At 35.3% G+C, this 24,667-nt stretch overlaps 1 non-coding gene across 1 annotated transcript; it reads left to right on the top strand.

The window, feature by feature from the left end:
- The first annotated feature begins 8,325 nt into the window (after positions 1–8,325).
- LOC138166753 (U6 spliceosomal RNA) lies at positions 8,326–8,432 on the top strand. Its single transcript, XR_011169714.1, has one exon. It is a non-coding gene; the product is annotated as a U6 spliceosomal RNA (small nuclear RNA).
- Positions 8,433–24,667: the final 16,235 nt, after the last annotated feature.

The following is a 24,667-nucleotide window of genomic DNA, read 5'->3' on the forward strand; positions in this document are numbered from 1 at the left end:
AGTAACTTGCGGAAGGTCATATGGCTAGTTGTGTGTGTGTGTGTGTGTGTGTGTGTGTGAACTGTCTGAGGCCAAATTTGAATTCAGGTCCTTCTGACTCCAGGGCTGCTGCTCTATTCACTGCACCACCTAGCCACCCCTATTCAGTTTCCATTTTTAATGATGTTTATAACATTGATAATTTTGGTATTGGGGATATTGTGGGCATTTCCTTTTGTTTTATTTCTTTGGATTTTAAAGAAAGCTTATTTCCATGTGTTGATTCAACTGTAGACAAAAACCGCTGAGATATATTTAAAAGGAGTGTGAGATAAAAAAAAAACAACTGATGATTCTCAATGGTCTACCTAAGTGACATATCATCAAGTGTTTAGCATATAAGAGTGGAAAGGTAAGACAAGGTAGTAGACAGAGTGGGTTTTGTTGTCAGCTTAAGCTGGGATCACATTTCACCTGTGACACATACTTTCTAGGCAATCCTGGATCACTAACTTTATTTCTTTGTGCTTTTGGAAACGTTTGAAGATTACAAGTTGCATTAATAGAGGGAGTTTCCTTGTCCTAGAATACCTTAAACCAATGGAATCACAGAGGTCTCATCTATTCAAATATATAGAAAAGTAATGACATGCAAATGATGATCACGTAATTGTGTGTGGTTTTCAGAAACATTGAACTAGAATTTCCAAGCTTCCAGATATTCTTTCTATGTATGTTTAAATCCCATTTTAAAGTAATTTTCAAAACCATAGGTGGTTTGCCTGTTGGTGGTTTTTGTTCCCCTGCCAATGCATTTATAGATTACTACCTACTTACTTTTCCTAAAACACAATTTTCTATATATTACCTTCTGGGGCATATAATAAGTTTTGTTTAGTTATTCTTAGCCATATTCAACTCTGTATGACCCCATCTGGAGTTTTCTTGACAGAGATACAAGAATTGTTTGCAAATCCCTTTTGCAGATCATTTTGCAAATGAGAAAATTGAGGCAAACTGGGTTAAATGACTTGCCCAGGGTCACAAGATAGTATCAGAGGCTAGATTTAAAATCACAAAGATGATTCTTCCTGACTACAGGCCTGATTCAGTATAATCTATACCACCAAGCTTCCCCAAACAGTAGGTACTCAATGTTTTTTAACTGAGTAATAGTGTCTAATGTGCTGCATAAAAGTTAACTTAAGCTTAACACAGACACATGAAAAAGTAACATTAATCTTGTTTTAAGAAGAAAAAGACAGAATATATTATTTAATGAGCACAAATTTATTAAGAATCTACTATGTGGAGTGGTAGAGACAAGATGGCAGAACAGAAGCAGTAACTTGTCTAAGTTCCTCTATGTCTGGAGTTCTATCACTGAAACAATAAAGTCACTGAACTTTAAAAAGTGAATCTGATTTTGAAGTGACAGAATCCACTGGGAGACAGAGTGTGGCAGAATCCAGCCCAGTAAAGGGCCCATGTGGCTCTGGGCAAGGGAAGCCCAGAGCATGTGGGGCTGCCCCAGCCTGAATTAGAGAGCAGCCTACAGAGGATAGAGAACGAGCCCCAACCAGCAGACTCACCCACCCTAAGGGCGATTCGCAGCCAACTCGCCAGCGTCTCACCATGGGAGGAGAGGATCCAGCAGAGCTGGGTCAGAGAAAGCACAGGGTGCACAACAGAGACAGCAGCTTCTCCTGGGGCTATCAGCCCATAGCCTGGAAGTTTAAAAATCACCTACCTGATTTTCCAGAAGCCCAGATGGCAAAGTAAACTCTAGCTGCTCCCATTCCCCCTTCCTGAACTAGGAAACCCAGAGAAACAATGTCCTACCCAGAGTAAAATCCTGAAACAGATAAAATATCCTCAGGCTTAGGAATCACAGTGAAAGGGTGCAAATGAGGCAGTAAGAAGTCTGAAGAAAAGGGCAGGAGAGGTCCCAACAGGCTTTACCTCACCTGACCAGCAAAAGCCTGCCTGAGCTTCAGCCCAGGGGCATAAAGGCAGAAATTTGAAGTGGCCAGACTACACAGATTACTCTGTGAGCCTCAGGCTAGCTCAGGGGAAATATTGAGAGTCCTGACCTTGGCCTCAGTCTAGACACCCAGAGCCTACAGCACACAAAGCCAACAATGAGACAACTAGCTCCAAGACTGAGAAGCTTGGGTCAGAGCCCCTATTATCTAAGGAGCAGAAATACACTTTAAAGGACAGGAAATAGGCAATTACAATGGGTCAGAAGCAACTTGCAAAGGCAAGATAAAAGACAATAGAATCTATTATTCTTTTTTTTTTTTTTAAGCAATTGGGATTAAGTAACTTGCTCAAGGTTACACGGCCAGTTATTATTTCTGGGTGTGGTGCTGAGTATCTGAGCCCGGATTTGATCCTGGGCATCCTGACAATGGAGCTGATGCTCTTACTCGCTGAGCCACCTGGCCACCCCTAAGCAATTGGGGTTAAGTAACTTGCTCAAGGTTACACGGCCAGGTGTTTCTGGGTGGGTGCTAAGTGTCTGAGCCCCGGGATTCAATCTCCAGGAGTTCTCAACACTGGAGCCAGTGCTCTTACTCGCTGTGCTACCTGGCCGCCCCAAATCATATTATTCTTAAAGAGAAGAATCACTTTCAGGAGACACTATGGACTCTGTATACCCCTGACATCACAAATGGAAATATGAACCGGTCTTAAGCCCAAAAAGCATTCTTGGAGGAGCTCAAGAAAGATTTAAAAAGCCAAATTAGAGAAGTAGAAGATAAATTTAAATCTACAGTGACCAAATTGGAAAAAAAAAAGTCTCACTAAAGAAAACAAATCCTTAAAAATTAAAATTTGTGAACTAATTGGAGATAATACCTCCCTAAAAAAGGACCTTAAAAAACTAACTGAAGAAAATAATTCACTAAAATTCAGTAGGAGTGAAATTGAAGCTCAGGACTCTATGATACAAAAAGAGTCAATCAAACAAAACATAAAGATGGAAAAATTGGAAAAAAAAGTGTAAAATATCTCACTGGCAAAAACTACTGACCTAGAGAACAGATCCAGGAGAGATAACTTAAGAATTATTGGTCTACCGGAAATCCATGATGAATAAAGCAGCCTGGACAACATCTTCCAAGAGATTGTGCAAGAAAACTATCCCAAAGTCCTAGAATCAGAAGGTAAAAGATTTATTGAAAGAATTCATCAGTCTCCTCCTGAAAGAGATCCAAAATTGAAAACTTCAAGAAGTATAGTAGCCAAATTCCAGAATTACAAGATTGAGGAGAAAATATTTCAAGCAGCCAAAAAGAAACAATTCAAATACCGTGGAACTACAATTAGGATTACCCAGTACCTAGCAGCTTCTACCTTAACAGATTGGAGGGATTGGAATTTAATATTTCATAGGGCAAATGAGCTAGGACTGCAACCAAGGATCAAATACCTGGCAAATTTGAGCATAATCTTTCAGGCAAGGTGATGGTCATTTAATAAGATTAGGAACTTCCAGAATTTCCTGGAAAAAAGACAGAGCTCTATGAAAAATTTGATCTCCAATTACAAGACTCAAGGAAAACATAAAAAAGGTAAACAATAAAAACAGCAACATACATACACACAAGCACACATGCACACTCAAACACACATGCACATAACTTGGGATGCAATAAGAGCAAACTGTTGTCATCCCTATATGAGAAGGTGATAACCGTCAATATTGAAATATTTATGATTATCATGACCATTAAAAGGGATATACATAGATAGAGTGTGTGGATATAAATGAACTAATCTGATGATAAAAATAATCCTTATTAAGGGGTTTAAAGGAACTGTAATGGGATAAAAAGAAAGGATAGGGCAGAAAACGTAAATTATGCCATATGAAGAGCATAAAAAAATTGTAGTAGAGAGGAAGGAAGGAGGGAGAGGGACATCATTTGAACATTATTGTCACTGGTTCTGGTTCAAAGAGGGATCAAAATAATCACTTAAATTTAAGATTCTAAAGTGAAAATTATTGAATACATAAATAAAACTAAGAACAGGTTTTGGAGAAAAAAGAATCAATAAAATTGATAAACCTTTAGTCAATGTGATAAAAAAGAAAGAAGAAAACCAAATTATGAATATCAAAAATAGAAAATGTTAATCTACCTCCAATGAAGAGTAAATTAAAGCAATAATAAGTAATTATTTTGCCCAATTGCATGCACATAAATTTGACAATCTTAATGAAATTTATTTAAAAATATAAATTACCTAGATTAACTGAAGAGGAAATAAATTACTTATATAACCCCATCTCAGAAAAATAAATTGAATAAGCCATCAATGAATTCCCTAGGAAAAAATCCCCTAGGCAAGATGGTTTGTATGGCAGAAATGGGGAATAGACCATTATCTAACACCATATACCAAAATCAGGTCTAAATGGGTGCATGATCTAGGTATAAAGGTTGATACTGTAAGTAGTCTCAGAAAACAAGAAATAATTTACCTGTCAGATTTGTGGAGAGGGAAAGATTTTATGACTAAACAAGAATTAAAGAACATTATAAAATGTAAAATGGGTAATTTTGACCACATGAAATTGAAAAGCATCTGCACAAACAAAACCAATGTAACCAAGATTAAGAGGGAGGTTGGAAATTGGGAAAGAATTTTTAAAACCTATGTCTCTGATAAAGGTCTCATTTCTAAAATATGCAGAGAACTCTCAAACCTACAAGAATACAAGTCATTCCACAACTGATAAGTGGTCAAAGGATATGAACAGGAAGTTTTCAGAGGAAGAGATTAAAAATATCTATAAGCATATGAAAAATTTCTCTAAATCACTATTGATTAGAGAAATGCAAATCAAAACAACTCTTAGGTACTGCATTACACCAGCCAGAGTGGCTAAGATGACAAAACAGGAAAATGACAAATGCTGGAGAGGATGGGGAAAAATTGGAACACTAATGCATTGCTGGTGGAATTGTGAACTGATCCAACTATTCTGGAGAGCAATCTGGAGTTATGCCCAAAGGGTTATAAATAATTTCATACCCTTTGACCCAGCAATGCCATTTCTAGTTTTGCATCCCAAAGAGATCATAGTAGTGGGAGGAAGACCCATATGTACAATATATATATATAGCAGCTTTTTTTGTAGTGCCAAAGATTTGAAAATTACTGAGGTGTCCATAAATTGGGGAATGGCTGATCAAATTGTGGTATATGCATGTAATGGAATACTATTGTGCTATAAGAAAAGAGGAGCAGTTGGAATTCATATTTACCTGGAGATGCTTATACAAACTGATGCTGAGTGAGAATAGTAGAACCAGGAGAATTGTGTACACAATTACAGTCACAATGTATGTGTGATGACCAACGTTGATAGAGTGGAACCTTCTCAGCAATGCAGGGTTATATGTCATCCGCAAAATACTATACTCACGATGGAGAGAAATGTCTACATTTAGAGAAAGAATTAGAAAGAACTGAGTTTGCATTCTGAGTGAAGCAAACTACCTGCTATTTTTCTTTTCCTTTTTTCTTTTTTTTTCTTTTTGGAGGGCAGTTGGGGTTGAGTGAGTTGCCCAAGATCATATGGCTAGTTTTGTGTTAAGTGTCTGAGACTGGATTTGAACTCAGGTCCTACCGACTCTAGGGCTGGTGCTATATTCACGGCTCCACCTAGCCACCCCTCTTTTTCTTTTTCTTGTTTGGTTTTGATTCCTCTTTCCCATTGTTCATTCCATCTGATACAATCCTTGTTTAAAACCTGACTAACATCTAATGTGTAAGTATATGCAGAGCCTATATTTGATTTTATACTACCATGGTGGGGGGAGTGGAGGGAGAGAAAATTTCAAACTCAAAGTAGTGTGGAATTGAATCCTGTAAATTAAAAGTAAACAAATTAATAAAGGCCAAAAAATTTTAAAAATCTATTATGTGTCAAACACTTTATGAAGTGCTAGGAATGTGAAGAGAATGAAATAATCTGTGCCCTTAAGGAACTTTGATTCTTTTCGGGGAAGCAACTATATGTGTGTATGTACAAGTATATATATATATATATATATATATATATTATGCATGTACACAATTGTTTATGTGTATGTATCTATATGCATCCATGTATGTGTATAAATAATTTTCAGAAGGGTACTAGTATTTGGTTGGGGAGGGGGGTTAAAAATGCTTTATAATGGGTTGTACCTAATCTGAGCTATGTTGACAACTATTGATTCCTAGGGGAGGAGGTAAAGAGGGAATGCATTTCTTGATGGGGGGAGGGTAGCATTTGGAAAGACAAGGGCATGGAATGTCACATACAAGGACAAAAAACAGTCCAATTTAAATGATGAGAATTAGAATGTTGACTGTTTGGAGTAAATGGGAAGGACATCAGAGATGTGCCAAGGTTCAATAAACAAGACAGAATTAGAGAATTTCACTGTTGCAAGGGACTTCAGTGAGTTTTCATCTGCCAATTGATCAGTTAAATAAGTCTTAACCAGTCAGATATTTGCTGGGACAGTGGATGTAATGATGGGAAGAAAGACCCAATTTCAAATCCCTCCCCTACAACTTACTATTTGTGTGGGCATGGACAGGTCAGTTAACCTCTGTTTGTCTTCGTTTATTTAACCATAAAAAAGAAGTTAATAATAGAACCTACTTCATAGGGCTTTTGTGAGGTTCAAATGAAATAGTATTTGTAAAACATGATTAACACAGTCCCAGACACATAGTAGACACTACTGAATAATGAAGGCTTATATCCTTTCCATCTGGTACTGCCCATAACTGAAAAAAATCTGTAATAATAATAATAAACAGTGAGTGATGATCTAATTTTTGCTTGAAGACCTCCTGTGATGTCTATTCACTGTCAGTTCAATCTAGACAGTCATTCCACTTGTGCATATCTCCAACTGTAAGTAAGATGTCTCATCCTTATATCCAATCTAAATTACCCCTATTGTTTCTTTTATCCATTAATTCTGTTCTCTAGGTAATATATAGCTTCTTTTTCTTTTTTCCACATCATATCATTAAATACTTTAAGACAGCTTGAATGTCTCCTGCCTATGCAAACCTTCTCTTCTCCAAGTTAAAATATATTCTTTCCTTGGACAGTACTTATTGAACACTTGAACAGTGTTCTACAAGTAATCAGCATGATGCAACACATTGTTTTCATCTGCATCTTTTTAACTTTAACTTTAGTCCTGAACATGACCTAAAAGAGTTAAACGTTTTGTGGTCCTGGATATAACTGAGAGATTTTGGCATTTCACTTCCCTAAGAGAAATGAAAAATGGAAACATAAAGACTGACATATAGGAAACTCTGCTTCCAAAATAAATTTACCCAGTCTTTCTCTTAAATCTCCTTCCATGCATTAGGCATGAGCCTGGCTATGGGCAGGATTTAAGTCAATTATCAAAAGTATTGAGAGGGGACTTGTGATCAGTCTAGGACTATGAGATGTCTAACCCTTTGCCCTTTGTAGGACATTGTAAGATTAATAAGCAATGTTAGATTACATGACATCACATAATCATCAGTTTGGTGACAGGAGGGACCTCAGAGACAAATAAGGTCCAGTTCAGTTAAGGAGGACAGTATGTGAAAAGGGATGGAATATTCTATATGAGGAAGAGGAAATGGACCACTTTGATTGAAACATCAGATATGTAAAGGAGAATAATAGAAAATAGAGAATAAATAAACAATATTTTCATAAGGTAGCCCTAGATTTTGAAGAATTTTTCAATGTCAATCCTTTTATTTTATATCCAAGGGTAATGAAACATAGAAAAGTTGAATGATTAATCCATGTTATCTGAATTCAAATAGCCTCTCACTGGAACAAGATAATCTTTTTATTTCTCTTTGATTCCTATGACAATCTCCAAAGCAAGTATTCTGGTGCTTCTCCTTTATCTTCAGGATTTCCATACTGCTTTCTCCATGTCTTAACTGAGGATAGTACCTCTAACTTCACTAAGATAATTTGATTCAGGTTCATGATCTTGGTTTTATCCTTGTCTTCTCACTGCTTTAACTTTAAATATACAAGTGTATTTTCTACCCCTAAAACATATTTCATATTCAACCAATTCTGTCTGCTACAAAATTTTCCACTTTGATTGAGTTCCCTTTCATACCTTCTTCAGATTTTGGAAGGGATAACACTAAAATTCCTCTAACACTGACATTAACTTTAAAGAAGGAATGAAGCTAATCTCAACTCAAAACTGCTTAGTTATAAAATTTTAACCTCTGGAAATTAATAATGTCCCTATTAGATTGGATAATCTAAGAAATGAAAGTATAAATATTTTTGTGCTTGCTTTGACAGGACATATACTAAAATTGGAATCAAACAGAGAAGTTTAGGATAGCCCCTGCGCAAGGATCACTTGCAAATTTGTGAAGTTTTCCATATGTGAGGGTGGTCTGGCCACTTCAGGTTTCTGGCTTTGTGCCCCTGGGCTACACCTCAGGCAGGCTCAGCAGCTGGCAGCTGGGAGGACTGGTGTCTGCTGATGCCCCTGGTGCTGCTAAGGTACACCTGGGCTTGTGTTGTTAGTGCTTGCTGGCTCCACCACCCTGGGCTTCAGGATCGCCTGCTGGTCACCTGAAGTGGGGCTTGTTGGGATACCCTTCACTTCAGACTCCCTAATGCTTCAGTTACACCCTTCCAGACTCCCAAGTCTGAGACTGTTTCCACTATTTCAGAATTTTACACTGGGTGTGATATTTATCTCTGGGTAGTAGCTAGGATTTACTCTGCCATCTTGGTTCCCAGAGGGTGGGGTGGGTGATTTGAAAACACCCAAGCTGTGGGCTCAGAGCCCCAGGAGAAGTTAAAGTCACTGCTGTGGGCCCTGCACTTTCTCTTATACAGATCCAACAGATCCTCTGTCCTGTGGTGAGTCATCTGCAAATCACCTTTGGGGGTGGGAATCTGCCACACTCCATCTTCCAATGCATTCTGTCATTCTAAAATCGATTTAGATTCACTTTTTAAAGTCTAGTGCAGGAATTCATTGAGGAGCTTAGAAAAGTTCCTGCTTCTGTTCCTGACAGACTTCATAATAACCTGGAGAGACATATAAATTGATGCTGAGTGAGGGGAGCAGAACCAAGAGAACATTGTACACAATTACAGACACATTTTATCTGTTATGGCTAGCTTTGATAGACTGGGCTCCTCTCAACATGGTAAGGGTATATGACAACTCCAAAGAACTCATGATGGAAGGGCTATCCACATCCAGCTGTTTTGTTTTGCTCTTTTTTTCTCATTGTTCATTCCATTGGTTATAATTCTCCTTTCCAACTTGACTACTGTTAAATGTGTAGAACCTATATCAGATTGCATGCCGCCATGGGGCGGGGGGTGGGGGGAGACGAGAAGGAGGGAAGAAAATTTGTAACCCAAATGGTTGTGGAACTGAATAACCTAAAATAAAATTAAATAAATAATTAAAAACAAACAAAAAAAAGAATAAATAATTTTTATTTTAAAAAGATACCTATAATGTCGTTTCAGTGAAATATTATCTAGTGAATGAAGTATAAGCTTTTCTTGATCTACAATTGACACAGTTCTCATAATGTGTCTCAGTTTCCCTATCTGGTTTAATGACATTTTCTGGTTTCTACTATTTATGTTCTTAAAGGCTCTCATAGTGTTTGTTTTTGACAAATGTGTTCTTGTTCATTTATTATGTGATAAATAGGAACATATTTGGTATTCTAAGAAATCTTTCAAATAATTTCAAGTATGGAAAGCACAGGCTCTAATTTGTACACAAGACAGCATCATGGAATTATTTGACATTCCATATCAAAGTAGCCAGTAATCTATAATGAGCTTATCTTATCTTTGAATGCTCTTTCAGTTGCCATAGTCAACCTAAGCCTAATTCACATTTTATGTAATGTCATTGACTTTCCTTAATCAATGCTTTATTTCCAAGACAGAGTTAATATTTTTCATCAAAATAATTCTTTTGATGATATATTTTCCATATCATTTTACTACTATCTATTATCAAAATTTAAACATATGGACTATAACATATGGAGATGTTTTCATTTTATCTTGAAATCCCCATAGTTGAATGGATTATTTTTTTTTTCATTTTTGTTTGAGGAAAATAGAAACTTTTCAAGTTCCTGAATATGTCTTGTAGGTTCTTCAGCAATCACATTCACTACTAGTTTCAGCAATGAAACATAATTTATTCTAATGTGCCTATATTTAGTTTTTAACTTTGTCTTCATTTCCCCCAGCTCTGTGTGTCATCTATAGGCAAAAGGTAGATTTTCAGATAAAAGTGTACCTTTATAATATCTTTATAATCAGTCTCCTTGCAATTAGATGTTTTAGAAAAACTACAGATTTTTCTACAGAAATATCACATCAAAAACTTTTAAATCTTAAATTTAAAATGAGTAGGAATAATTAGAGACATTTAGGAAAAAAACAGAAGCAAAAAGGACAATGTAAAATACATATTTAAAATACAGATTAACCCTCATATAAACTTTGTAGTGCTGCCTTCAATCCTGTTATCCTACTTCATTCCTTCTAGCTTGATCAGATGCACTACCCCCTTTAGACGTTATTTTGAAGATACTTTAGAGATGGTATAATCCACCTCCTTCATTGTATACATGAAGAATTGAATGAGAAAAATAAAGAGACTGGCCCAATATTAAATAGTGGTTCTGCTGGGATTTCAACTCATTTCTTCTGTCTTAAAACCCTTTGTTCTTTATATAACTTCCTGCTGCCTTCTAATCTTGATCCACGATGTCTTTTTTCCAGTCTTATTACCTGTGCTTGTTTCTAATCTTCTTGATACCTTATTTATAACCTGAAAAGGACTGAAAGCAAATAGGCTTGGAGTTGAATGAAATGGAGAAATGATAGCAAGCTAGAGAGAGTATTTATTAAGCATTTGTTATGTGAGAAAATTGTGACATGCACTAGAGATATAAATAACAAACTAATAAAATAGTCCTTGTCTTAAATTCTAGTAGAGGAATACATACAAGAAAGAGCAAAACCACACAGAAAGGATAGCTGCAAGTCCGGTGGAGAGGGTGGTCAGAAATGTGGTGTGGGGAAGTACTTAGTGATAGGAATGACACCTCCCCAATCTCACCTACCAGGTTCAAGGGCAGGCCCATGCATGGGTTACTGTGGAGAAAATTTAGGAATAATGACCACAGTAGAGGCAGCAGGCTGTGAAGATGCCAGGGACGTTTCAATCACCCAAGGCAAGAAGAAGAAGATTCTCATTAAGAAGAAACCATGTGACCTTCACAGAAAGGTTTTTCAGGTTTACAGATTCTGAATTGTTGAATTCTAAGTGCTTTTAGAGATTAATTAATATGTCTCACCTTAAAGAAGACATAACTGAATCTCAGAGAGATTCTGACTTGTCCAGGGTTACCCAGGTAATGAATGGCAGAGCTGAGATTTGAACTCTGATCCTCTGATTCTAAAGTAGTGCCTTTCCCTCCTGGTATACTAGTATACTTCACTGAAGCATTTTAACAATCGTGAATAGCTCCTCTACTCAGTTAGCATCCTGTATTATCATTAAGGAAAGTCATTCTTCCATGAGAGTGAATTGAACTCACTTTATTTATTCAATTGCCTTTGACCATTATATTTGCTCAATATCATTTGCTTCTTACCTTTCTTTAAATATGGGTAGGTTAAATTTAGATCATCTTTTCACTTTCCACCTTCTACCTAAATTCATTAATATTAACATCTTGTCCAATGATGACAGTTTATATACCTACATCTACATACATAAACACATATATGGTCATGGTCCTTATAAAAACCATTTGAGGTAGGAGTTATTAGCACCCTCAGTTTACAGATTAGGAAACTGAGATTAAGGATATTAAAGTGAATTGTGCAGGGATACACAGCTGCTAAGTGTCTGGAGAAGACTTGGAAAACAGACATTTTGACTATTATAAATAAACAAAATAAAAAGGACATATGAAGGAAGAAACTATCTCTATCCAGAGAAATAAAGTATAATGTATTTGTTGTGTAAATTATTTATGTATCAATTACTATGTTCCAATACAATATTATTCCCCCTTAGTCAATAAAGTGAGATTGGGGCATCCTATCAGACACATGGAGTAGAGTATCCTTTGTCTAATGTTGTTATTTCTAAGGAGGGGGATGGATCTTTATCCACTCAGGGAATCTGACTCCCTTATAAAGACTTCTGCTTGTAGAGCATGCAATATAGATAGACTTTGCATTACCTCCATATATACAACATTGATAAATATTACAATATTTATAAGAAGGTATAGCTGATTGAAGAATCCTGATTGGGTATGTGGCATGCAATGACTGAAGGTAGTATTAAGGCTACTAGAGTTTGTACCCTTCCCTCTTATCATTCTATTTTTAGAGGCTATCAATAGAAAAATAATCTAGTTCAGGGATCCATTAACCAAGGATCTATAAACTTCATATATATATATATATACTATTGAAATGTTATTGGTTTCCACTGTAATTCTATGTTTTCTGGAATGTATTTAAAAACCTTATTTTGAGAAGATACTCATCAAATTCACCAGATTATCAGAGGAATCTATGACCCTCTCTCCCCAAAAGTCAATAAATCCTAAACTGAAGTTTCATTCTTTTGTTTCTTTATTTTCGGGCAACTGAGGGATTACAAAGCCCGGTGAAAGTTTCTTTCTTCTTTACCTGCTACCTAGTGGCTCTGATCTTACTTTTCCATTGTTTACATTTGGATTGAGGAAGGGAAAAAAAAATCAGGCTTTACAGATTTTGCTTCTGTTTCTTTCTATTTCTCTGTATCTGTCTCTCCTTTTCTTACATAGTATCGTCTTCATTTTTTGCCTTTGTATAGCCTTATGACAATTATCAAAGTTCTTGCTGCTAGGAATGTCCTATTTTACTGCCTTGGCTGACTATTTTTTCCTGAAAATCTTTGCAGTGGATAAACTTGTCATATTACCTAAGATCCTCTGAGATATTTTTAAACTTGCCTAATAGATTTCAAAGAATTATTTCAGGTAAAAATGTTTTTCAGTATGTAAAGTTTTCACATTAACAACATACCTCAACTTTCTCCACAATTTCTAGAGAGTAATTATTCATACAATAACTGCTTCCTCTGAAGTTCAGGTGGGTGCGATATTTATATTAATTAAATTATAGTCATTGAAGTGCATTATATCAGTCCAAGTCATGTCTTCAAGATCTTAAGACAGGTGTTAAGGTGATAAAAAAAAAATCTGTTTTCACCACCAGCAGTAAGGCACAGATGTTCAAAACTATTGCAGGAGAAACAGATATAGGCACAAAGTTGCAGGATATAAAATAAACCCACATAAATCCTTGGCATTCCTGTATATTTCTAATGAATTTAAACAGCAAGAAATATAAAGAAAAATCCCATTAAAAAGTTACCATAGACATTATAAAATATTTGGGAATCTACCTGCCAAAACAAACCCAGGACATACATGATCACAACTACAAAACACTTTTCATACAAATAAAGTCAGATCTAACTAATTGGAAAAATATCAATTGCTCGTGGCTGGGTAGTGCTAATATAATAAAAATGATACTTTTACCCAAATTTAATTATATATTTAGTGCCATACCAATCAATTTATCAAAAAAAAACCCTACTTTATAGAGCTAGAAAAAATAGTAACAGAATTCATTTGGAAGAAAAAAAGACCCAGAATATCAAGAAAATTAATGAAAAGAAATGTTAGGGAAGGTGGACTGGCTATACCAGATTTTAATCTTTATTAAAAAGGAGCAGTCATCAAAACTACTTGGTATAGGAGTGGAATAGAGTAGTGGATCAATGGAATACATTAGGCACATGAGATTCAGCAGTCAATGACTATAGTAATCTACTATTTGATAAACCCAAAGACCCCAGTTTTCGCAATAACAACTCACTATATGACAAAAACTGATGGGAAAACTAGAATATAGTATGGCAGAAACTGGGCATAGACCATTATCTGATACCATACATAAAAATCAGGTCTAAATGGGTGCATGATCTAGGTATAAAGGTTGATACTGTAACCAATCCCAAAAAGCAAGGAATAGTTTACCTGTCAGATTTGTGGAGAGGGAAAGAATTTGTGACCAAAAAAGAATTAGAGAGCATTATAAAATGCAAAATGCATAATTTTGATTACATTAAATTGAAAAGCTTCTGTACAAAAAGGCCAATGTAACCAAGATTAAGAGGGAGGTGGGAAATTGGGAAAGAACTTTGACAATGTGTATCTCTGATAAAGGTCTCATTTCTAAAATATATAAAGAATTGAGTGAAATCTATAAGAATACAAGTCATTCCTCAATTGACAAATGGTCAAAGGATATGAACAAGCAGTTTTCAGAGGAAGAAATTAAAAATATCTATAAGAATATGAAGAAATGCTCTAAATAACTATTGATTAGAGAAATGCAAATCAAAACAACTCTGAGGTACCACATCTCACCAGTCAGATTGGCTAAAATGACAAATGCTATAGAGCATGTGATCAAATTGGAACACTAATGGAGTTGTCAACTGATCAAACTTTCCAAAGAGCAATGTGGAATTATGCCCAAAGAGCTATACATAATTTCATACCCTTTGACCTTGCAATTCCACTTCTAGGGTTATATCCCAAAGAGATCATAGAATTGGGAGGAAGACCCATATGTACAAAAATATTTATAGCAGCTCTTTTGTGGTGGCAAATAATTTGAAATTAAGGAGATGTACATCAATTGGGGAATGGCTGAACAAGTTATGGTATATGCATGTAATGGAATACTATTGTGCTATAAGAAACGAGGAGCAGATGGACTTCATATTTACCTGGAGAGGCTTATTCGGACCAATGCTGAGTGAGAAGAGTAGATTCAGCAGAAATTTGTATATAATTACAGACACAACATATGTGTGTTGACCAATTTTGATAGACTGGACTCTTCTCAGCAATGCAGTGATATAAGTCAATCCAAAAAGACTCATAATGGAGAGAGATGTCTACATCCAGAGAAAGAAATAGAAAGAACTGAGTTTGAAACTAGATTGAAGCAAACTACCTGATCTTTTTCTTTTTCTTGTTTGGTTTTATTTCCTGTTTGCCATTTTTCATTCCATCTGATACAATCCGTCTTTATAACCTGACTTATGTCTAATGTGATAGCATTTGCAGATCCTATACTTGATTCTATGCCTCCATATGGAGGGGGAGGGGAGGTAGGGGGGCAAAATTTGAAACTCAAGGAATTGTGTAATTGAATCTTGTAAACTAAAAGTAAACAACAAATTGATAAAAAAAAAAAAACATTGAACATCGATACAGTGAGTTTAATGTTTTTGGGAAAATGGCCAAAAATGAACAGAAATGGGTAGTCTTGTAGAAATTAGGTATATTTCTTTCCTGGTACTTTTAAGAAAGTGTTCTCCTGAGCTATGACTGTTAAGAAGAGATAAAGCAAGGTAAGGGGCGAATGTTGTTATTGTTGTTGTTGCTGAATCATGTCCAATTCTTTGCAACCTCATGGACCATACCACTTCAGGCCTGTCTAATCTCCATTATCCTTCAAAATCTTTCCAAGCTCATGTTTCTTACTTCTACTAGCTCTTTATCCATTTCATTCTCTGCCATCCCCTTTTACTTTTGCTTTTATTATTTTCCAACATCTAGGTCTTTTCCAATGAGTACTGTCTTCTCATTATGTGGTCAAAGTAGTTAGGCTTCATCTTTGGTATTTGTCCTTCTAATAAAGATTCTGAAACCAGACCTTCTTATTTCTCAACTAAATAAAACCTTAAGTGAATGAGTCTAATTTTGCATTAATTGGATCTTAGAAATTACCTTAATAAACATTTTTGGCATTTATAATATTCAAAGATCTGTTCATTATGCAGAGGTAAAGAATTAAATTGTAATTATGTTATCATTATTATATTATTATCAAGTTATGTTTCCTGTCCTCATGGAGTTTTTTTTTTGTTTTTGTTTTTTTACTTACTAGGGTCACTGTAGCTAGTGATAAAAGTTTTGGCCTTGGCAAAACAACTTGGAGTTTTTCCTCTAATATTTACCGGCTGTGTGATCTTCAGAAAATAATTTACCTCTCTGAATTTTTGTTGTGTTCCTCTCTGAAAAATACATGGACTGCCTACCACACAAATTTCTTGGCAAACACAAATGAAATAATGCACATAGGATCCTTTGTCAACTTGGGATTATATAAAAAATAAAAAATATATATATCATGAACAATAGTAGCTGGTATTTACTTAGCTCTTTAAGGTTTATAAACAATTTTACAAATATGTTATTAAACACTCAATACAGCCCTCAGATGGAGGTGCCGTTATTTTCCTTATTCTACGCATGAAAAATGTAAAGCAAATTGAGGTTAAATGACTTATCAAATGACACTCAGAGAATAAGTATCTAAAACACGTTTTGAATTCATTTCTTTTTATTTTACTTCTAAGAATAGTTCTCTATTCCCTGCAACACCAAGATGCCTCAGGTGCAATTTAAGTTTTTATAAATTTGGTTTTATTAGATTAGTTAAATTAGATTGGTTAAAAAAATTATCTCCTTTTATACACAGAACAAACCAGTGAGGTAGGAAATTTATCATTTTATAGTTCAGAAAAGTGGGGCTAATGAATTTAATGACTTCACCTTGATTACATAGCTAGCAAATTTCTGAAGTACCACATTTTGTCATTATTATAAATCATTATATTATATATAATTTATATTTAATATCTTATAGTATATATAACCTGTAATACATTGCTATATAAAATAGATGTAATTATATTGCATATAACATATTGATGTATATAATCTATTGTTTATAAAATAGCATTATTTTTAACTATTAACAGTAATATCTAATAAAATTTTAAACTTAACAAATTGTCTTGTATATATTATGTCATTTAATTGACTTTAACTTGACTTTTTCTCCCTTATTCCCAAGGCCAATCTCTATCTTTTATAGCACCAAGTTGACACTACACAAAATATCTAAAAGTGAACTAAAGAGATGATAACCAAGGGATATCTGAGGTCTGAGAAAGTAAAGGATGGCTACTGACTATGGAAGACACAGAAGCTTTCCTGAAGGAGATGGTGCATGAGTTGGACCTTAAGTAATAGTTAGAATTTTAATTGGAAGAAATTTAGGAAGGACGGTGTTTAAGGAAACTCATAGAGGTAAGCTGACATAGAACAAGCATGAAGAGCAGCAGCCAATATTCATTTCAGTTCTATGAACATTCATTTAGAATGTTAGGTCTGTGAGTACAAAAGCTAACTCAGTTTTGTCTTATATCCCTAGTGCCTAATGTAGTTACTCACATGTATAACACACCTAATAAATGTTTGCTTATTTTATTTGGATTATTAAGTGTCCACTATCAGAATGTATTTTGTGTAGGGGAAAATACAAAATGTGGAGTATTGATTTCCATTTTGTAGGCAATAGAAACAGGTGGGTGCTGCAAAGTTACTTGAAAGAAGTGCACTTCTTTCAAGAATCCTAGACTTTTTTTTGGCAGTATATAAATGACTGCTGATATCAAGTCCAATCAAAGAAAGTTTCCATTTATATTTCACTGAACCAAGAAGTACCTTACTCCCAGATGTCTGTCCTCTTCTCCATGCTATTTTGTGTACATCAGGAAATGTATATTGGAGGAAATTCTATTGAGTTGAAATGAGATTAAACTATTAATAATAAGGTAAAAATTATTTATCATAACTTTCGGCATTTTCCATCATTAGTTTTTCCATTATACTTTTCACTTACTCTATATTCACATCAAATGGACCACTTTCCATCTTCCATACTTTGTTATTTCTTTACCTCTGTCCTTACCATTTCTCCCATCATCCTCTATATTTGAAATATATTTCCAACACTCCACTTCCTTCATCTGTGGAAATCATTCTTTTTTTCCAGAGTCCAGTTCATATTTCATTTCTTCCATCCAGTATTTGTGGTCCTGTGGGGAAAATGTTTTGTTTAGAGGCAAAGAATTGAGCACGGTGGAGAATATACTATCTCTGACACTGGGAGATTGTATGTTCAAGAACCATCTCCTCACTCATGAATTTTATTACCTTAGACAAGTCACTTAACCTACCAGTCTCTTCATTCACAAAATGAATGGGAGGAAGAGTAGGTGGCCTCTGAATCCATTTAACTCTTTAGATCCATAATACTAGCATTCTATGTCCTGAATTCAAATGACAGCTCAACCATTTACTACTTGTATTACCTTCCGCAAACCACTTAACCCCACTTTGATCCCAAAATCCCCAGTGGGACATTTGGACTGCATGCCTTCTAAAGTTCTTTCTTGCTCTAAAAATCCTGAGTCCCATCATTATTCTTTTATCCCAATGTTAAAGTTTTCTATCCCCCCTCAAATTTCTCATGGAATTTACTTATTACCTCTTCTTTTTAACTGTTACTTCCTTCATTGCATTATTTTGACATCCTTTTCTCTATAAATAATATGAATAATTCTTTGATGAGAGGTACAGTACCTTATTTCATCTTTGCTTACCCCATATGTAGGAAAATGATTCATACATAGAAGGAGGAGCATTTATTTGTGGAATGAAACTAAATAATTTTGCAAATGATTCAAGGAATACATTTTCAGCCTTATCTGAAGATAAATGAAATTATTGACACTTTTAAGTCACAATTGTAGGATAACAGGATTAAGAATGAGAATGTAACTTAGAGTTTAACAATTCTAATCTATTCCTTTCACAGACAATGATGTATCAGTAACTTGCTCAAAGTCACCAAAGTGATAAGCAGCAGAGCTGAGATTCAAATTCAAGTTTCTTGACTTCAAATCTAGGACTTTTTGGTTTTTTTCTTAACCTACAGGATATTCTGAATGACAGAGTGATGGATGCACTCAGAGCAATAACATAAAGTGATTATTTTGACTGTCCTAAGAAGGCAGATTAGAACAAGGTGTTACAAGAACAAGGAAAACAAGTAAGGAGGCTACTACAGTATACTGAGTGAGAGAGATTGGGAGCCTTGATTACAGTATGTGCCATTATCAGACTTTAATTTCCTGTATACTTAGTTTTCATACTCAAAAGTCCTTTGCCCAAAAAAATGTTATTTAAATTATTACTTTATTGACTGGAGAGAAGGGTGAGAAAAGAAAGGGAGGATGGAAGGAAGGAAGGAAAAAGGGGGCATGAAAGGGAAATAGAAAAGGAGAAGAGGGAAGGAAAAAAGAAGGAACAAAGGAATGGAGGAATGAAGGGAGGAGGAAATCTCATGACTACAGTAAGTTAAACAAAGAAAAGGCATTCCATATTTGTGGAAATGACAATACCCCTTTCCTGTCATGAAACTTAATTATATTGGGGGATGTATTGCTCCTGAAATATATCCCCCTATTTTTTTTTCAAAAAATGCAAACACCCTAAATAGAACCTTTTTCCCTGCTTGCTAATTTTGCTCCAAAAACAGAACTTCCCCACAATTAGAAGTCCATGCAAGCAACTTGGTGACTTTTACATAGTTGAAATTACATTTTTCTGAGTATTTTCTGTTGAGCAAAACGTATCAATGTTAAAAAGTCATATGCTGTTCATTTTAATATCTTTTCCCCATTATTCTTTTTGTGAAGTAATGAAATAATCTATAAAATAATCATTTACTGAAAGATTTGAAAACAATGCAAAATTCAGATTATATTACCTTAATATATGGTTAGTATTGACTTCAAAGTTTCCCTGACACATTTTTCTCATAAGAAAACTATAAAACCTACCAGATGTTTATTCCTCAAACAAAATACAGATGTTTACCTTTCTCTCATCCTATTTCCACCACAGATATTTTTGGCCTTTACCATTCCCAGGATCATTCGTGCATCCTTAAAGTTCTATTTGCTTCCATGTGACCTTATTACCTACTCAGTTTTGTTCCTTGGCCAGACCTGAAGACAAAAAAATACCAATATACCATAGGATAATTGGAACATAGATCTCAAAAATGCTTCAGTATCCATAGTTCTACCCTCTCATTGTACAAATGAAGAAAATATGTTTTACAGAGGTTAAAGGAGTTGACCATGGCCACAAGTTGTAAATAGTGGAGTCAGGATTCAAACCAAGACCCTTCTCCTAAAGATCCAGTGATCTTTTCTTTTAAGCTATTCTACTCTTTATGTGCCGTCAGATTAACATAATCATATTTACACACAATAGTTTATATTATTTTCTCTAAAGTTGCTAAAATCTGTGATTAATGTTCAACAACCATCTTTTTTTAGATTCAAGTGAAGACTAATCACACTGGTGCCTGTCACCTTCTGCTTCTTATTAGACATGAGTTCTACTGTGATGGATTAAAGTTATTTAAATTGTGGCTGCCAGGTAGCACAGGGAGTAAGAGCACCGACTCCAGTGTCTGGATGACCTGGGAATCAAATCCAGGCTCAGACACTTAGCACCCACCCAGAAACACTTGGCCATGTAACCTTGAGCAAGTTACTTAACCCCAATTGCTTAGGGGCAGCCAGGTGGCTCAGTGAGTAAGAGCAACAGCTCCAGTGTTGGGATGACCTGGGGATCAAATCTGGGCTCAAATACTTAGCACCACACCCAGAAATAACTGGTCGTGTAACTTTGAGCAAGTTACTTAACCCTGGTTGCTTTAAAAAAATAAATAAAGTTATTTAAATTGACTTTGTATTTGTAAAGGGGAAAGAATTATGACTTCCTAGTATTCTTGAATTATCACAAAACAATTTACTTTTGAGAGCAGTTTAATTGATTTCAATTTTCTTGGGGAATAATTATCTTTCTCCTCACCAAATTACTTTCTCCCGACTCTCCTTCAGCTGAATCTATTATGCTCCTGAGTGTTTCAAATTACAAAATCAGCAAATTGTATATTCCAGTTTTAAAGTTCAGAGATAATTTTTTTAGAGGATTTAGTTTCATGGGATATAGGCATTACTTAAATTTCCTAGATCCTTTGGTAAGCACTCATTTTCTACAACAAAACTATGCATAGTACCTTATAACAAGTCTGAGACTACTCTTGATCTCTGTAACACTAAATGGAATGACCTTTGGAGCTTGCCTTCTGATATAATGGTCTTAGGAATAGTGTGGTCTTATTCTTTGGATCACAAGATTCAGAAATGAAAGAAATAGATGATTTGGTTCAAACCCCTTATGTCTACTTGAGGAGATTGAGACCAAAAAAAGTTGTAGCTTGTCCAAAGTCAATCAAATACTCCAAATACTTAAAGGGAGCTATGAGATCATTGATTTCAGAAATTCCTTCAATTCAGGTTACAACTATCCAGGCCTGCCCATTTTATGTGATGGGCACATGCTTGTGACAATATTCTCAGCAAATCAGTAAGCATTTATTGACTACTGTATGTTATGCAGCATGCCATATGCTGGAGATACTAAGAAAGACAAAGTATAATTCCTCTGCTAAAGGAATTTATAATCTAATCAGAAGACCTCAAGCAAATAAATATGTATAAATAAGTTATATAGTGGATAAATAAAAAAATATGAAGAGAAGGCACTAGAATTAAGAAGTGTTTGGAAAGACTTTGTGTAGAAGGTATGGTGTTAGCTTGAATTTTAAAAAGGCCAGGTAGACTGGGAGGAAGAAATAAAAAGGGATAACATTTCAGACATGGGAGAGAGCCAGAGAAAATGCCTGAAGACAAGAGATGGAGCTTCATATTTTAGGAATAGCAAGGAAACCAGTATCACTTGATCTAAGAACACATGGTAGGGTGGAAGGGAGGAATGTAAGGTATGTGGAAAGATGTGTGTTTGAGTAAATGGCTATATTGTGAAGAAATTTGAAGTGATTTTGTATTTGGTCTTTTTTTGTTTTTGCTTTTTTTTTTTTTTTGGAGAACAATTGGGGTTAAGTAACTTGCCCAAGGTGTGTGTGTGCGTTAAGCGTCTGAGGCTGGATCCGAACTCAGCTCCTCCTGACTCTGGCGCTGGCACTCTACTCACTGTGCCACCTAGCCACCCCCTTTGTATTTGATCTTAAAGGTGATAGGCAACCATTGTAGTTTTTAAGTGGGGGTTATGGAAACATGATAAGACACAGAACAAGTGGTTGAGAAGTTAAGGAGGAAATCTAGGAGAGAATGGTGTTCCAAAAACTTAGAGAAAATAGAGTATCAGGAAGAAAGAGATTGGTAGTTTTTAAGTCTAGCATGGTGAAGAAGAAAGAGGACTCTCAGAAGACCATTGGATTTGGTGATAAGGAAATCAAGTTTCAGTTGAGTGATTAGTTAAGTAGCCAGAATAAAGGGAATTAAAAAAGAAAGTTAGATGAAAGGAAGTGGAAGTACTATTATAGACAGTATTTTCAAGTATTTTAGCTACTGAGGGCAGATAAATATAGGACATTAGTTATCAAGAATGGAATGATTGAGTGAGGGTTATTTTTAAGGATGAAGGAGACAAGGTTATGTTTCTAGCCAGTAGGGAAGGAACATGCAGAGAGGGAGAGACTGAAGATAAGTTAAAGAGTGGGTATAACTGAGAGGGCAATCAGCTGAAGGAGTCAGGAGAGAGTGGGTTCACTAGTGCTGATGGAGATGTTTACCTTAGCAAGAAGTTGGGCTACCTCTTCATGTGAGAAAGAGGTTGAGGGAGAGGACATAGTGGCAGAAGGCATTCAAAAGTTATGAGATTAAAATATGGCAGATAGGAGAAGAGGAAGCTCTGAGTGAATGACTTTTTTTTCCAGTAATATATATGTGGGTTTATTTTATATCCCGAAACTTTGCCAAATTTATTTATTTTCACAAGTAGTTTTTTACTTGATTCTCTAAGTATATTATCATATCATCTCCAAAGAGGGATAGCTTGGTCCCTTCTTTGCCTAATTTGATTCCTTTGATTTCTTTTTCTTCTCTAATTACTACTGCTAACATTTCTAGTACCAGATTGAATAAGAGGGGTGATAGTGGACACTCTTGTTTCACCTCTGATCTTATTGGAAATGCTTCTAGCTTATCCTCATTACATATAATACTTGCCAATGGCTTTAAATAGATGCTACCTATTATTTTAAGGGAGGCCCCATTTATTGCTATACTTTCTAGTGTTTTTAATAGGAATGGATACAAAACTTCCCCTTAATACTGCCTTTGCTGCATCCCACAAATTTTGGTATGTTGTCACATTATGGTCATTGTCTTGAATGAAGTTACTGATTATTTCTATAATTTCTTGTTTGTCCCACTCATTCTTTAGGATTAAATTGTTTAATTTCCAATTGGTTTTTAGTCTATCTTTCCATGGCCCTTTATTGTATATGGTTTTTATTGCATCATGATCTGAGAAGGATGCATTTAATAATTCTTCCTTTCTGCTATGAATTGTGAGGTTTTTATGCCTTAGTACATGGTCGATTTTGAGTATGTGCCATGAACCACTGAGAAAAAAGTATATTCCTTTTTATCCCCATTCAGTTTTTTCCAGAGATCTATCATATCTAAACCCTCTAAGATTTTATTCACCTCCTTAACTTATTTTTTTTTGTTTATTTTGAGGATAGATTTATCAAGTTCAGAGGGGGGGAGGTTAATATCCCCCATTAGTATACTGTTGCTGCCTATTTCTTCCTCTAAGTCCTTAACTTCTCCTCTAAGAATTTGGATGCTATACCACTTGGTGCATGTATCTTAAGTAGTGATATTGCTTCATTCTTTATGGGAACTTTTAGTAGGATATAGTTTCCTTCCTTATCTCTTTTAATTAGATCTATTTTTGGTATTGCTTTCTCTGAGATAAGGATTCCTACCCCTGCTTATTTTACTTTAGCTGAGGCTTAATATTTTCTACTCCAGCCTTTTACCTTTACCCTGTGGGTATCCCTTTGTTTCAAATGTGTTTCTTGTGGATAGCATATTGCAGGATTATAGTTTTTAATCCATTCTGTTATCTGCCTCCTTTTTATGAGAGAGTTCATCCTATTCACATTCACAATCATGATTACAATCTGTCTCTTTCCCTCCATCCTATTCCCTCCCCTGCTTATGTTTTTGTTTCTTCCTTCTCCCCCTCCTTAAGGGTTTTCCTTTTGAACCTCCCTCATTGTTCCCTGCTGGTGACCCCCCTTTCTTTACCTACCCTCTCCCATTACTACTATTTCCCTCCCTTGTAAACTCCCCCCATTTTTATCCCCCCCCCTTTACATGCCTACTGCTTATAGGACACAATAAATTTTTATACTTAGAATATATTATTCCCCCTTTGTCCCCAAACCAATGAGAGTATATTTCATACAGTGCTCCTCTCCCTCCCTCCTTTCCCTCTATTTAATGACTTTTGTGTCTTTTCACGTTAGAATCTTAAACTTAACTGATTATGTTGATCTCTCTTTGAACCGGAACCAGTGAGAATAATGTTAAAATGATGTACCTCTCCCTCTTTCCTTCCCCCCTACTATAATGTGTTTTTATCACCTCTTTGTATGGCATAATTGACTTTTTTCTGTCTCATTATTTCTTTTTATCCCAATATAGTCCCTTTGACCACCTTAATA

The sequence above is a fragment of the Petaurus breviceps genome, unplaced genomic scaffold (genome assembly GCF_028583685.1).
Source record: "Petaurus breviceps papuanus isolate PSGF00001 unplaced genomic scaffold, PetGlider_PUasm1.0 225, whole genome shotgun sequence".
NCBI classification, from domain to species: Eukaryota; Metazoa; Chordata; class Mammalia; order Diprotodontia; family Petauridae; genus Petaurus; species Petaurus breviceps.